Here is a 15,237-nt window from a genome sequence, read left to right as displayed (position 1 = left end):
GTTTCATCCTAAGGTCAGTCACACACACACCACCCTTCCGGATCACGAGGCCGCTGATGAAGGGGAGCGTGGCCGTAGGGGGTGGACCGTGTGCGCACTGGCGTGGACACTGATTACTGGGCAGCCGCTCCACTAGCCACCAGGTACAGTTAAGGAGCACAGGTCTGGGGGTTTTTCTCCTATATTAACCCAATTTTGTACTGCCCGCAGCGCATTGTGATAGGTAATAGGGCCTGATTCAGGTTGGATTGCAATCACAATAAGCGATCCAACTGCAAAAATTGCTAAGAGCATACGCATGTGCCTGCATTTTCTGCGGCACCCCGCAGAGAATGCGATCGCCTCTGCCTGTCAATCGGGGCGGGGGGGGGGGGGGATAGGTGGGTCAGCAACACTCCATTTCCAAGTCAGGGATGGAGCGGTGCGGGGGCAAGGCTTCAAAATGGGGTCCGCAACGGAGGAGACACAGGGGGCGTGGTCACAGCGGCTGTATGACATCACATTCAGCCGCTGTGATCACAAAAATGGTGGTGGTTTCCTGCGCGCACATACAGTCTGCACCAGCAGGAGGCTACACCATTTTTTATGATCACGCTGAACTGCAGTGCGACTGCAATTACAGCATGGTCAAGAAGGGAGGCGTCATGCTGGGTGGCCATGCCCTTTCACTGTGCAGGAGCCAGCACCGCTCACACACTAGTCCCCGGGTGCAGCCCCCAACCCCCGGGACACCCGGAGCAACAAAATGTAGATTCAGGCCACCAGGCCACGCCCCTACCTATGAAACCTTGCCTCCTTTTTACCATTGCGCTGCTTATCTGCGCGCACTGCATTACAATCTCCCTCGCCACCTCTCTGGGTGTCACCAGTGATAGTGACACCTCTGCCATGCTTGTAGCAGCTGGTCCTAAGATCTACGCCTCAAGCCCTGAGTGTTTGCCCTTGTGACTTGTTGATCATCATAGCGAAGCAGATGCTTACAGAAAACTGCAGGGGCTTAGATTGAAAATAAGAAAATTGATAGGTATAAGGTAGAGAGGAGCGGGTTCGGTTCTCCGAGAACCGAATTCCCCACGAACTCCACGTTGTTTACACTGGTCCGAGGCAGGCTCGGTTGTTCCCGCCTGACTCGGAAAACCTGAACAAGGGAAAATGTCATCATCCCGCTGTCGGATTCTCGCGAGATTCGGATTCCATATAAATAGCTGCGCGTTGCCGCCATTTTTACTCGTGCATTGAAGATAGAGCGGAATGGACGTGGCTATGTTCTCTCAGTGGAAATCTCAATATCAGTGCTAAGTATCAGTGGTTACTTATTGCTGCTCAGTAATACTAGTAGTGTGTCTCTCCTGCTCAGTGTCAGTTCTCAGTAGTATCCTCATCAGTGCTCAGTATCACTGCTCATTGTCTTGTGCTGCATTGTGGTGCTCAGCATACTACAGTACATTACTAATAGTCCAGTGCTGCATCTTGCTGCTCAGTGTCAGTTCTAGTATCCTCATCAGTGCTCACTATCACTGTTCATTGCATTTTGGTTTTCTGTATACTACAGTAACATAGTAATATAGTAACATATAGTAACATAGTTTTTGAGGTTGAATAGAGGCAAATTGCCCATCGTGTTCAAACTGTTTTAAGTTGTGATGATTCTACATACTTGCTGAATAATGTTTTATGACTAGTTAGCTACTATAACTCATGTTACCCCCGGATTAACCATGTTGATATTTTAAGTATTATAACCTTGGATAGCTTTTTCATTCAGAAATGTATCCATTCCTTTTTTAAATCCAATTACAGAGTCCACCATTACCACCTTCCCTGGCAGGGAATTCCACATCCTGATTGCCCTAACAGTGAAGATCCTAGTATCTCACCTGGCAGGTAAGTAGGAGTTGGGCTAGAGCTGTGGAGGATTGCTGCTCGGGCACCCCCTGTCAAGTGAAGGAGATCCAACTGAGGCAGCACAAGGAAACTCTCGAAAGAAGAACAAGGCTAGAGGAAGATCTGAGACAAAGAAATCTGACTTTTACCAGAGCTGACCAGAGGAAAGCACAAACACAGTCCCCCACTACCACAAATAATGCAGTCGAGTTTCCCACATTTGGGGAAATCACAGGGGTCAGCATACCCAGAATGCAATGAATGAACCTCACCCTGGGAGAACAATCTTCATGACCATGGTATCTCCTATGCAAAATAAGTATGATTTGGGATAGGGCTGGGGAGGGCCGCTGCTCAGGCACATCTCTGTCAAGTAAAGGAGATTCAACTGAGGCAGCACAAGGGAACTCTCATCTGGGGACAACAACTGCAGGGAGAACACATATTTTCAGATGAAAATCTTGGTCATGCTCTGGTTTCTCTTCAGAACGAACAAATCTTTCGCCTTTTACTAAAGATTTCCGTGGAGAGGAGCAAAACTGAGTTTTACCTCAATTTTTGCATGCCCCATCTTTTTGGGGTTTCTTTTATCGGTTTAAAGATATAATGAGTGTGCTTTAATGAAAGCTCATTTGCATAGAAATTACAGTAAATGTTTGTTTCTTTTCAAACAGAACTTTCTTGACCATGCTACTTGCTTGAAAGATCTGGGAGCACATGGAATACAATACAAACCATGCTTATAGCAAGGAGAAGCCAGGTGAGAAATCTGCTTTCTTTCAAATTGGGCGCTCACTTTGATCTGAATGAGGACTGCTGGCATGGCACTCAGGCGACAGGTGGAATCTTGGTCATGCTCTGGTTTCTCTTCAGAACTAACAAATATTTCGCCTTTTATTAAAGATTTCCGTGGAGAGGAGCAAAACTGAGTTTTATCTCAATTTTTGCATGCCCCATATTATTGGGGTTTCTTTTATCAGTTTAAAGACAGAACGAGTGTGCTTTCTTGTTAGCTTTAATGTAAGTTTATTTGTATAACAATGACAGTAAATGTCTGTTTCTTTTCAAGCAGAACTTTCTTGACCATACTAATTGCTTGAAAGATCTGGGAGCACATGGAAAAGAGTACATACCATGCTTATAGCAAGGGGAAGCCTGGTGAGAAATCTGCTTTCTTTCTTTCAAATTGGGTGCTCACTTTGAGCTGAATGAGGACTGCTGGCATGGCACTCAGGCGACAGGTGGAATCTTGGTCATGCTCTGGTTTCTCTTCAGAACGAACAAATCTTTCGCCTTTTACTAAAGATTTCCGTGGAGAGGAGCAAAACTGAGTTTTATCTCAAATTTTGCATGCCCCATCTTATTGGGGTTTTATTTTATTCGTTTAAAGATAGAACGAGTGTGCTTTAATGTAAGCTCATTTGCATAGAAATGACAGTAAATGTTTGTTTCTTTTCAAACAGAACTTTCTTGACTATACTAATTGCTTGAAAGATCTGGGAACACATGGAAAAGAGTACAAACCATGTTTATAGCTAGGGGAAGCCTGGTGAGAAATCTGCTTTCTTTCTTTCAAATTGGGTGCTCACTTTGAGCTGAATAAGAACTGCTGGCATGGCACTCAGGCGACAGGTGGAATCTTGGTCATGCTCTGGTTTCTCTTCAGAACGAACAAATCTTTCGCCTTTTACTAAAGATTTCCGTGGAGAGGAACAAAACTGAGTTTTATCTCATTTTTTCCTTGCCCCATCTTATTGGGGTTTTATTTTATCTGTTTAAAGATAGAACGAGTGTGCTTTAATGTAAGCTCATTTGCATAGAAATTACAGTAAATGTTTGTTTCTTTTCAAACAGAACTTTCTTGACCACACTAATTGCTTGAAAGATCTGGGAGCACATGGAAAAGAGTACAAACCATGTTTATAGCAAGGGGAAGCCTGGTGAGAAATCTGCTTTCTTTCATTCAAATTGGGTGCTCACTTTCAGCTGAATGAGAACTGCTGGCATGGCACTCAGGCGACAGGTGGAATCTTGGTCATGCTCTGGTTTCTCTTCAGAACTAACAAATATTTCGCCTTTTATTAAAAATTTCCGTGGAGAGGAGCAAAACTGAGTTTTATCTCAATTTTTGCATGCCCCATATCATACCTCCCAACTGTCCCGATTTTCGCTGGACATTCCCGTTTTTTGGGTACTGTCCCGCTGTCCCACCTGCGGGCCGCAGTGTCCCGTGGTGGGGAGGACAGTTGGGAGGCTCTGTCTGTCGCTGCCCTGCTTAGCAGAGCAGCGGTGAATAGACGCTGTGCGCATGCGCACAGCGTCTATTCACTGAAGTCAGAGGGAGAGGTGGCATGCCAGCGGCTCACAGAGCGCTGGGCATGCCCCCTCAGTGCCGAAAACGGGGGCGTGACTCGCGATCGCGGGTCCTCCCGCGAAGTCACACCCCCTTTTACTTAGGCCACGCCCTTTTTGGGAGCGCGCGCGACTTCGCCGCGCGTGTGTCCCTCTATGCGAGCCGACAAAGTTGGGAGGTGTGCCCATATTATTGGGGTTTCTTTTATCAGTTTAAAGACAGAACGAGTGTGCTTTCTTGTTAGCTTTAATGTAAGTTTATTTGCATAACAATGACAGTAAATGTTTGTTTCTTTTCAAACAGAACTTTCTTGACCATGCTACTTGCTTGAAAGATCTGGGAGCACATGGAAAACAGTACAAACCATGCAGTATCACAAGAGCCTTTATTTGATCTTTCATGAAGATAGAGCAGAATTGAGGACACGTCAACAATTTCTGCCGAAGGTGGTTCATCTTTCCACATGGTGCCTTTGGCCACTGACACCTTCGTTGAGTCAAAGTCTCTGGCTGTGGTCAGAACTTTAAAAATTTATGTCACCAGAACGGTTCAGATTAGGAAAACAGAGGCTCTGTTTGTCCTGTATGCTCCCAACAGGATTGGGTGTCCTGCTTCCATGCAGACCATTATGCGCTGGATCTGTGGTAAGATTCAGCATGCTCATTCCACAGCAGGATTGCCGTTACTGAATTAGGTGAAGACCCATTCTACTAGAAAGGTGGGTTCATCCTGGGCAGCTGGTCGGGGAGTCTCGGCATTGCAACTTTGCCGAGCAGCTATTTAGTAAACACTTTTGCTAAGTTTTACAAGTTTGATACCTTGGCCGATGATAACCTCAAGTTGGGTCATTCGGTGCTGCAGAGTCGTACGCACTCTTCCACCCGTTCAAGAGCTTTGGTATAACCCCATGGTTCTTAATGTGACCCCAGCATCCTCTAGGTCGTATGAGAAAATAGGATTTTAATACCTACCGGTAAATCCTTTTCTCTTAGTCTGTAGAGGATGCTGGGCACCCGTCCCAGTCCATACTGTGTCTGCAGTTATTACTTGTGGTTATACACATGTTGTGTTATGGTTCTGGTCAGCTTTTTGCTGCAATTGTTCATGCCGTTGGCTTGTGTTCTGTTGAATGCCACGTTCTGCGGCATGCTTAAGGTGTGAGCTGGTAAGATGCTCACCTTAGTTTAACAATAAATCCTTTCCTCGAAATGTCCGTCTCCCTGGGCACAGTTCCTATAACTGGAGTCTGGAGGAGGGGCATAGAGGGAGGAGCCAGTTCACACCCTTTGATAGTCTTAAAGTGCCCATGTCTCTTGCGGATCCCGTCTATACCCCATGGTTCTTAATGTGACCCCAGCATCCTCTACGGACTAAGAGAAAAGGATGCCCTTGCGCACTATCCTGACTTCTCCTCCCGTCTGCTTACTTTGTGCCTTCCAACGCACAATGCGAACTACAGGTGGTGCTGCAGGGCCCACACCCTTTTACTTGCCTTACAGAACAGCTCTGGAGCTGTTACAGTGCCCAGCTGCTGCAAGAAATCAGCTTGAATGCTTCAGGGGATGGGGCATGGCCAACATGAGCCCCACACCAAAGGAGGGTGGGGGTGTTTAATGAGAACTAGGGGTCATCCAAGCACTGCAAAAGGCCGCCATGCCCTGCACGCCCCTTTTCTCTTTTCATATGCAGATGAGGGTTCCAGCCAACTTTGGCCCACTGCTTGGATAACATCACTGTATGCAAATCCGTCTGCTGCAGACCTTCCCCCAGGAATGCTTGTACTAGATGTTGCATATGGTTTGATATTTGATGGTGCTTCAGTATTAGGCAGCCTTCCGCCCTCCCATGTTCATCTGAAAAGATGTGGTCTCCCTGCAGTTGTTGTCCCCAGACGAGAGTTCCCTTGTGCTTCCTCAGTTGAATCTCCTTAACTTGACGGGGGAGGGGCTGCCAGAGCAGACACCCTCCCCAGCCCTATCCCAACTCATACTTATTTTGCATATGAGATTTCTTGATTATGAAGATTGTTCTCACAGGGTGAGGTTCATCCATTATATTTTAAAATAGGAAGGTACAAATTACATATTTGAATTGCATTTATGTGCTGGATTCAAATGTCCCCCCCCCCCCCCCTTCCGTTCTCAATTGTGCCCATCAGCAGCTATTCTAAGGTTGCTGCCAATGGGTATGACACATTAATTTCTTCTGTGGGGTACACTGGACTCCACAAGGATTCACATTGGGGTGTAGAGTAGGATCTTGATCTGAGGCACCAACCGGCTCAAAGCTTTTGACTGTTCCCAAGATGCTCAGTGCATTCTCCTCTATAACCCCGCTTCCATGAACAGGGAGCTCAGTTTGTAGTTGGTGCCTTCAGTAGCAGGCCACTTAACAGGGGCCTGCCTCAGGCAGCCTATTCTTAGCTATAAATTTTGACAAGAAAAGAAGAACTTGTTTTATGAGAATCTACAAGGGCTGCAGCAGGCTAGGTCTAATAGACATCTTTACTGCAGCTTCATCACTCCCAGCGGCGCTGTATACTCCCGTGCCCTGGTTGCTGGGTCACTGCAGCGGAGGCTCCGGTTTCATCCTAAGGTCAGTCACACACACACCACCCTTCCGGATCACGAGGCCGCTGTTGAAGGGGAGCGCGGCCGTAGGGGGTGGACCGTGTGCGCACTGGCGTGGACACTGATTACTGGGCAGCCGCTCCACTAGCCACCAGGTACAGTTAAGGAGCACAGGTCTGGGGGTTTTTCTCCTATATTAACCCAATTTTGTACTGCCCGCAGCGCATTGTGATAGGTAATAGGGCCTGATTCAGGTTGGATTGCAATCACAATAAGCGATCCAACTGCAAAAATTGCTAAGAGCATACGCATGTGCCTGCATTTTCTGCGGCACCCCGCAGAGAATGCGATCGCCTCTGCCTGTCAATCGGGGCGGGGGGGGGGGGTGATAGGTGGGTCAGCAACACTCCATTTCCAAGTGAGGGATGGAGCGGTGCGGGTGCAAGGCTTCAAAATGGGGTCTGCAATGGAGGAGACACAGGGGGCGTGGTCACAGCGGCTGTATGACATCACATTCAGCCGCTGTGATCACAAAAATGGTGGCGGCTTCCTGCGCGCACATACAGTCTGCACCAGCAGGAGGCTACACCATTTTTTATGATCACGCTGAACTGCAGTGCGACTGCAATTACAGCATGGTCAAGAAGGGAGGCGTCATGCTGGGTGGCCATGCCTTTTCACTGTGCAGGAGCCAGCACCGCTCACACACTAGTCCCCGGGTGCAGCCCCCAACCCCCGGGACACCCGGAGCAACAAAATGTAGATTCAGGCCACCAGGCCACGTCCCTACCTATGAAACCATGCCTCCTTTTTACCATTGCGCTGCTTATCTGCGCGCACTGCATTACAATCTCCCTCGCCACCTCTCTGGGTGTCACCAGTAATAGTGACACCTCTGCCATGCTTGTAGCAGCTGGTCCTAAGATCTACGCCTCAAGCCCTGAGTGTTTGCCCTTGTGACTTGTTGATCATCATAGCGAAGCAGATGCTTACAGAAAACTGCAGGGGCTTAGATTGAAAATAAAAAAATTGATGGGTATAAGGTAGAGAGGATCGGGTTCGGTTCTCCGAGAACCGAATTCCCCACGAACTCCACGTGGTTTACACTGGTCCGAGGCAGGCTCGGTTGTTCCCGCCTGACTCGGAAAACCTGAACAAGGGAAAATGTCATCATCCCGCTGTCGGATTCTCGCGAGATTCGGATTCCATATAAAGAGCTGCGCGTTGCCGCCATTTTTACTCGTGCATTGAAGAGAGAGCGGAATGGACGTGGCTATGTTCTCTCAGTGGAAATCTCAATAGCAGTGCTCAGTATCAGTGGTTACTTATTGCTGCTCAGTAATACTAGTAGTGTGTCTCTCCTGCTCAGTGTCAGTTCTCAGTAGTATCCTCATCAGTGCTCAGTATCACTGCTCATTGTCTTGTGCTGCATTGTGGTGCTCAGCATACTACAGTACATTACTAATAGTCCAGTGCTGCATCTTGCTGCTCAGTGTCAGTTCTAGTATCCTCATCAGTGCTCACTATCACTGTTCATTGCATTTTTTTTTTCTGTATACTACAGTAACATAGTAATATAGTAACATATAGTAACATAGTTTTTGAGGTTGAATAGAGGCAAATTGCCCATCGTGTTCAACCTGTTTTAAGTTGTGATGATTCTACATACTTGCTGAATAATGTTTTATGACTAGTTAGCTACTATAACTCATGTTACCCCCGGATTAACCATGTTGATATTTTAAGTATTATAACCTTGGATAGCTTTTTCATTCAGAAATGTATCCATTCCTTTTTTAAATCCAATTACAGAGTCCGCCATTACCACCTTCCCTGGCAGGGAATTCCACATCCTGATTGCCCTAACAGTGAAGATCATAGTATCTCACCTGGCAGGTAAGTAGGAGTTGGGCTAGAGCTGTGGAGGATTGCTGCTCGGGCACCCCCTGTCAAGTGAAGGAGATCCAACTGAGGCAGCACAAGGGAACTCTCGAAAGAAGAACAAGGCTAGAGGAAGATCTGAGACAAAGAAATCTGACTTTTACCAGAGCTGACCAGAGGAAAGCACAAACACAGTCCCCCACTACCACAAATAATGCAGTCGAGTTTCCCACATTTGGGGAAATCACAGGGGTCAGCATACCCAGAATGCAATGAATGAACCTCACCCTGGGAGAACAATCTTCATGACCATGGTATCTCCTATGCAAAATAAGTATGATTTGGGATAGGGCTGGGGAGGGCCGCTGCTCAGGCACATCTCTGTCAAGTAAAGGAGATTCAACTGAGGCAGCACAAGGGAACTCTCATCTGGGGACAACAACTGCAGGGAGAACACATATTTTCAGATGAAAATCTTGGTCATGCTCTGGTTTCTCTTCAGAACGAACAAATCTTTCGCCTTTTACTAAAGATTTCCGTGGAGAGGAGCAAAACTGAGTTTTACCTCAATTTTTGCATGCCCCATCTTTTTGGGGTTTCTTTTATCGGTTTAAAGATAGAATGGGGTATATTTACTAAGCTCCCGATTTTGACCGAGATGCCGTTTTTTCTTCAAAGTGTCATCTCGGTTAATCTCGGTCATTTACTAAACACTAATCACGGCAGTGATGAGGGCATTCGTAATTTTTTGCAAGTTCAGGTAAAAAATTACGAATGAATACACCATCGGTCAAAACGCGGCTGTTTAAGTATGAATCTCGGTCATTTACTAAGAAGTGCAAAGCCAAAAAAGAACAAACACTGCCGTGAAAAATTTCAACTCGTAAAAAAGTGCTAAAAAAAAACAGAACTTTTTTTTTTATTCGTGATTGGATAGGCATGCACGGATCCATGAGATCCGTGCATGTATATCAGTGGGAAGGGGTGGGAAAGTGCTTATTTTTTTAAAAAAAATTGCGTGGGGTCCCCCCTCCTAAGCATAACCAGCCTCGGGCTCTTTGAGCCGATCCTGGTTGCAGAAATATGGTGAAAAAAATGACAGGGGTTCCCCCATATTTAAGCAACCAGCATCGGGCTCTGCGCCTGGTCCTGGTCCCAAAAATACGGGGGACAAAAAGAGTAGGGGTCCCCCGTATTTTTAAAACCAGCACCGGGCTCCACTAGCTGGACAGATAATGCCACAGCCGGGGGTCACTTTTATACAGCGCCCTGCGGCCGTGGCATCAAAAATCCAACTAGTCACCCCTGGCCGGGGTACCCTGGGGGAGTGGGAACCCCTTCAATCAAGGGGTCCCCCCCCCCAGCCACCCAAGGGCCAGGGGTGAAGCCCGAGGCTGTCCCCCCCCATCCAATGGGCTGCGGATGGGAGGGCTGATAGCCTTTGTTGTAAAATAAAAGATATTGTTTTTAGTAGCAGTACTACAAGTCCCAGCAAGCCTCCCCCGCATGCTGGTACTTGGAGAACCACAAGTACCAGCATGCGGCGGAAAAACGGGCCCGCTGGTACCTGTAGTACTACCACTAAAAAAATACCCAAAAAAACACAAGACACACACACCGTGAAAGTATAATTTTATTACATACATACACACATACATACATACTTACCTTATGTTCCCACGCAGGTCGGTCCTCTTCTCCAGTAGAATCCAAGGGGTACCTGTTGAATAAATTCTACTCACGAGATCCAGGGGTCCAGGCTCCTCGGCAAATCCAGGTATAATCCACGTACTTGAATAAAACATAAAAACGGTTGCCCGACCACGAACTGAAAGGTGACCCATGTTTGCACATGGGTCACCTTTCCACGAATGCCAGAAACCCACTTTGCCTTCTGGCTAAGTGGGTTTCTTCAGCCAATCAGGGAGTGCCACGTTGTAGCACTCTCCTGATCAGCTGTGTGCTCCTGTCCTCACTGACAGGCGGCACACGGCAGTGTTACAATGTAGCGCCTATGCGCTACATTGTAACCAATGATGGGAACTTTCTGCTCAGCGGTGACGTCACTTTAGGTCAACCGCAGGGCAGAAAGTTCCCATCATTGGTTACAATGTAGCGCATAGGCGCTACATTGTAACACTGCCGTGTGCCGCCTGTCAGTGAGGACAGGAGCACACAGCTGATCAGGAGAGTGCTACAACGTGGCACTCCCTGATTGGCTGAAGAAACCCACTTAGCCAGAAGGCAAAGTGGGTTTCTGGCATTCGTGGACAGGTGACCCATGTGCAAACAAGGGTCACCTTTCAGTTCGTGGTCGGGCAACCGTTTTTTTGTTTTATTCAAGTACGTGGATTATCCCTGGATTTGCAGAGGAGCCTGGACCCCTGGATCTCGTGAGTAGAATTTATTCAACAGGTACCCCTTGGATTCTACTGGAGAAGAGGACCGACCTGCGTGGGAACATAAGGTAAGTATGTATGTATGTGTGTATGTATGTAATAAAATTATACTTTCACGGTGTGTGTGTCTTCTGTTTTTTTGGGTATTTTTTTAGTGGTAGTACTACAGGTACCAGCGGGCCCGTTTTTCCGCCGCATGCTGGTACTTGTGGTTCTCCAAGTACCAGCATGCGGGGGAGGCTTGCTGGGACTTGTAGTACTGCTACTAAAAACAATATCTTTTATTTTACAACAAAGGCTATCAGCCCTCCCATCCGCAGCCCATTGGATGGGGGGGGACAGCCTCGGGCTTCACCCCTGGCCCTTGGGTGGCTGGGGGGGGGGGACCCCTTGATTGAAGGGGTCCCCACTCCCCCAGGGTACCCCGGCCAGGGGTGACTAGTTGGATTTTTGATGCCACGGCCGCAGGGCACTATATAAAAGTGACCCCCGGCTGTGGCATTATCTGTCCAGCTAGTGGAGCCCGGTGCTGGTTTTAAAAATACGGGGGACCCCTACTCTTTTTGTCCCCCGTATTTTTGGGACCAGGACCAGGCGCAGAGCCCGATGCTGGTTGCTTAAATATGGGGGAACCCCTGTCATTTTTTTTCCCATATTTCTGCAACCAGGATCGGCTCAAAGAGCCCGAGGCTGGTTATGCTTAGGAGGGGGGACCCCACGCATTTTTTTTTGGGATTTTACATTGTTTAATTAAAAAAAAAAAAAAAAAAAGAACCCCAGCACGGATCACACAGATCCGGCGGAGATTGATTGTAAAAAAAAACGGCAGTGTTTTGCTAATCACTGCCGTAAAATTAGGTAAAAAAAAACGAATGACATCGACATCGGAAGAAAAGAAAAACCCGAATACGACAGCTTAGTAAATCCATCGTAATCAATTCAAAAAGTTGCAGTTTTACACTGTCGATGTCATTCGTGATTGAACTTTGACCTATTTTCGGAAATTACGAATGTTAGTAAATGTACCCCAATGAGTGTGCTTTAATGAAAGCTCATTTGCATAGAAATTACAGTAAATGTTTGTTTCTTTTCAAACAGAACTTTCTTGACCATGCTACTTGATTGAAAGATCTGGGAGCACATGGAATACAGTACAAACCATGCTTATAGCAAGGAGAAGCCAGGTGAGAAATCTGCTTTCTTTCAAATTGGGCGCTCACTTTGATCTGAATAAGGACTGCTGGCATGGCACTCAGGCGACAGGTGGAATCTTGGTCATGCTCTGGTTTTTCTTCAGAATGAACAAATCTTTCGCCTTTTATTAAAGATTATCCGTGGAGAGGAGCAAAACTGAGTTTTATCTCAATTTTTGCATGCCCCATATTATTGGGGTTTCTTTTATCAGTTTAAAGACAGAACGAGTGAGCTTTCTTGTTGGCTTTAATGTAAGTTTATTTGTATAACAATGACAGTAAATGTCTGTTTCTTTTCAAGCAGAACTTTCTTGACCATACTAATTGCTTGAAAGATCTGGGAGCACATGGAAAAGAGTACAAACCATGCTTATAGCAAGGGGAAGCCTGGTGAGAAATCTGCTTTCTTTCTTTCATATTGGGTGCTCACTTTGAGCTGAATGAGGACTGCTGGCATGGCACTCAGGCGACAGGTGGAATCTTGGTCATGCTCTGGTTTCTCTTCAGAACGAACAAATCTTTCGCCTTTTACTAAAGATTTCCGTGGAGAGGAGCAAAACTGAGTTTTATCTAAATTTTTGCATGCCCCATATTATTGGGGTTTCTTTTATCAGTTTAAAGACAGATCGAGTGTGCTTTCTTGTTAGCTTTAATGTAAGTTGCCATAGATGCAGTGAAACACGCGTGTAGGGCACGGCGTGTCGCGTGTATTTGACTCATGTGAAATGTTATAAAACAAAAATATATGATTATGATGTTAGCTGTTAGTCTCCACTAATAGGGAATAGAAGCTGAGCTATAAGAAAGGAATACACTAGATATGATGTCACTTAGCAATTACAATGTCTAAAGTGCATACAGATAGCTACTAATAACTCTTGATAAGAAAGTATATCAGTGTGGGTATATTTATATGATGGGATATTGGGACTAGTGAATATATATCACTCCTGCTGTCCAGATTGGCAATAACCAGACAATTATGATAAGAGTAGAGATGTCACATGGGCTGCTATAGATATTAATTTAATGCTGTATGTGTCATTTGTTACAAATGGATACATTTTCTATGAGTCAGCCTAGCAGCTGCATGTTCTAACAGAACACTATCCTCACACAGAATCTGCTAACCTTGAGATAACTAAATGACAGTGTGTAACAGTCTCTTTACTATAAGACTGTTACAAAGTAATATATATATTTGAAGTCAGTCTAGCAGCTGTGTGTTCCAGCAGTTTATAAGACAAAGAAAATCTCCTATTGTGGAATCTAGACACATGGGACTGCTGGCCTGTGTCATACTATTTCTATGTAATACCAGTAACATGTATATAACTGTTACATAATTGTTACAAATGGATAAATCTTTGAGTCAGCCTAGCAGCTGCATGTCTTAACAGGACACCATAAATCCTTTACAGTGTAACAAATTGATTGGTAACACTTAAAGGCTGGAGAGCAGTTATATGCCTTACTAGCATACTCAATATACCACATTATTACACCAGTTACCACGATTATTGACAGCGCATTTGATATATTATATTACCCTCACACTGAGTCTGTTTACCTTTAGATAACTAAGTGACCGAATATGTAACAGTTTCTCTATCATAAGACTGTTACAAAGTGAGATAGATATATTTGGAAGTCAGTCAAACAGCTGTGTGTTTCAGCGGTTTATAAGAAAATTCCTCATTGTGGAATCTGGACCACTAAGGGTTATTATATATATAGCACATGGAATTGCCACATCTCCCTATATGATAATTTCATTACACTGTAACATAATAAGAATTAACTCTTTAACAGTGTAAATAGAGAGTAATGAATCTCTGACACATGGAATATATTATTTCTTAGATGAATTGGATAAACCATTATGACAGACACTTTGCTTCCTAATAAGAATTGAGGTGGCTATACCTCTAAGGAAAGCATTATTGCCTACGCCTAGATCAGATTAAATAAGATCTGGCTGAATATATGAAGGAAGGTTGCTATTTATATGAGAATTGGAATTGCTATATTCCTTAAGGCAACCCCACCGATTGATATATGTTGTCAATTAAGTATATCTGAACGGCTATATCTGGACCAGATTTAATAAGATCTGGCTGATTATATGAAGGAGGGCTGCTATTTATATTGGAATTGCCATATTCCTTAAGGCAACCGCACCTGTTGGTATATCTCGCCAATTAACTATATCTAAACAGCTAAATTAAAGCTATTCATCATTTTTTTAGTTTGGATATTAATAAATATGATCTTTCCATGATGCATAGAGATTTCCCTATCAAGTGATTCCTTATCCGATATAGAAAGCTATCCCCCTATGGTATTGAATTTAGGAATATAGTCTTAGGGGACACAGAGAAATAAGTGATCCCCATCTACCTAAGCACCCCACAAATTGGAGGTTAGCTTACCGGTTATACTCAATCACCCCCACAAATTCGCCAATGGGGATGGCTTCCCGGGAGGTAACCCCTATTGAGTGAAGGGAGTATATAGGATACGACCCAGTGGTACCTGACGACATAGATACTAACAGCTATTTAATAACATTACGCTAGAAAGTGATTATTAGCAACATATATATCTATATAAACAACCCCGCCAGGGTTGTGCCTTCAAAAATAATCACACACGGACACGCTTTTTAAACCTTTTTTTCACATCTCTTTATTCTTCTTATGCACATGTATGTTAGTTCTGTGATTTTAACCTTTATGTTTCACTGCAGTTTGGGATAATAATATTAATATTTATCCAATTTTAATACATACTTAATAAAGGTTATATTTTATGATTCATTCATTCTGTCCAGTGCGTCAACAGTGCAGATTTCTTCTTGTTTTTTCTCCCAAATTCTATAACAATGACAGTAAATGTTGTTACTTTTCAAACAGAACTTTCTTGACCATGCTACTTGCTTGAAAGATCTGGGAGCA

At 45.0% G+C, this 15,237-nt stretch overlaps 10 non-coding genes across 10 annotated transcripts; 8 read left to right on the top strand and 2 right to left on the bottom strand.

Moving 5' to 3' along the window:
• Nucleotides 1–2,043: 2,043 nt before the first annotated feature.
• LOC134937928 (U1 spliceosomal RNA) lies at nucleotides 2,044–2,207 on the bottom strand. Its single transcript, XR_010180614.1, has one exon. It is a non-coding gene; the product is annotated as a U1 spliceosomal RNA (small nuclear RNA).
• Nucleotides 2,208–2,351: 144 nt separating this feature from the next.
• Nucleotides 2,352–2,467, top strand: LOC134938635 (U5 spliceosomal RNA). Its single transcript, XR_010181154.1, has one exon. It is a non-coding gene; the product is annotated as a U5 spliceosomal RNA (small nuclear RNA).
• A 270-nt stretch (nucleotides 2,468–2,737) lies between these two features.
• On the top strand, nucleotides 2,738–2,853 carry LOC134938673 (U5 spliceosomal RNA). The gene has a single exon (XR_010181185.1). It is a non-coding gene; the product is annotated as a U5 spliceosomal RNA (small nuclear RNA).
• Nucleotides 2,854–3,139: 286 nt separating this feature from the next.
• Nucleotides 3,140–3,255, top strand: LOC134938640 (U5 spliceosomal RNA). Its single transcript, XR_010181158.1, has one exon. It is a non-coding gene; the product is annotated as a U5 spliceosomal RNA (small nuclear RNA).
• A 275-nt stretch (nucleotides 3,256–3,530) lies between these two features.
• Nucleotides 3,531–3,646, top strand: LOC134938643 (U5 spliceosomal RNA). The gene has a single exon (XR_010181161.1). It is a non-coding gene; the product is annotated as a U5 spliceosomal RNA (small nuclear RNA).
• A 275-nt stretch (nucleotides 3,647–3,921) lies between these two features.
• On the top strand, nucleotides 3,922–4,034 carry LOC134938717 (U5 spliceosomal RNA). Its single transcript, XR_010181218.1, has one exon. It is a non-coding gene; the product is annotated as a U5 spliceosomal RNA (small nuclear RNA).
• Nucleotides 4,035–8,862: 4,828 nt separating this feature from the next.
• Nucleotides 8,863–9,026, bottom strand: LOC134937927 (U1 spliceosomal RNA). Its single transcript, XR_010180613.1, has one exon. It is a non-coding gene; the product is annotated as a U1 spliceosomal RNA (small nuclear RNA).
• Nucleotides 9,027–9,170: 144 nt separating this feature from the next.
• LOC134938633 (U5 spliceosomal RNA) lies at nucleotides 9,171–9,286 on the top strand. The gene has a single exon (XR_010181153.1). It is a non-coding gene; the product is annotated as a U5 spliceosomal RNA (small nuclear RNA).
• A 3,078-nt stretch (nucleotides 9,287–12,364) lies between these two features.
• Nucleotides 12,365–12,481, top strand: LOC134938689 (U5 spliceosomal RNA). The gene has a single exon (XR_010181198.1). It is a non-coding gene; the product is annotated as a U5 spliceosomal RNA (small nuclear RNA).
• A 286-nt stretch (nucleotides 12,482–12,767) lies between these two features.
• Nucleotides 12,768–12,883, top strand: LOC134938638 (U5 spliceosomal RNA). Its single transcript, XR_010181156.1, has one exon. It is a non-coding gene; the product is annotated as a U5 spliceosomal RNA (small nuclear RNA).
• The last annotated feature ends 2,354 nt before the right edge of the window (nucleotides 12,884–15,237 follow it).

This window comes from Pseudophryne corroboree, chromosome 6 (genome assembly GCF_028390025.1).
Source record: "Pseudophryne corroboree isolate aPseCor3 chromosome 6, aPseCor3.hap2, whole genome shotgun sequence".
Lineage (NCBI taxonomy): Eukaryota > Metazoa > Chordata > Amphibia > Anura > Myobatrachidae > Pseudophryne > Pseudophryne corroboree.
The sequence above is the reverse complement of the archived record's forward strand: the minus strand, read 5'-3'. Positions and strand labels throughout refer to the sequence as shown.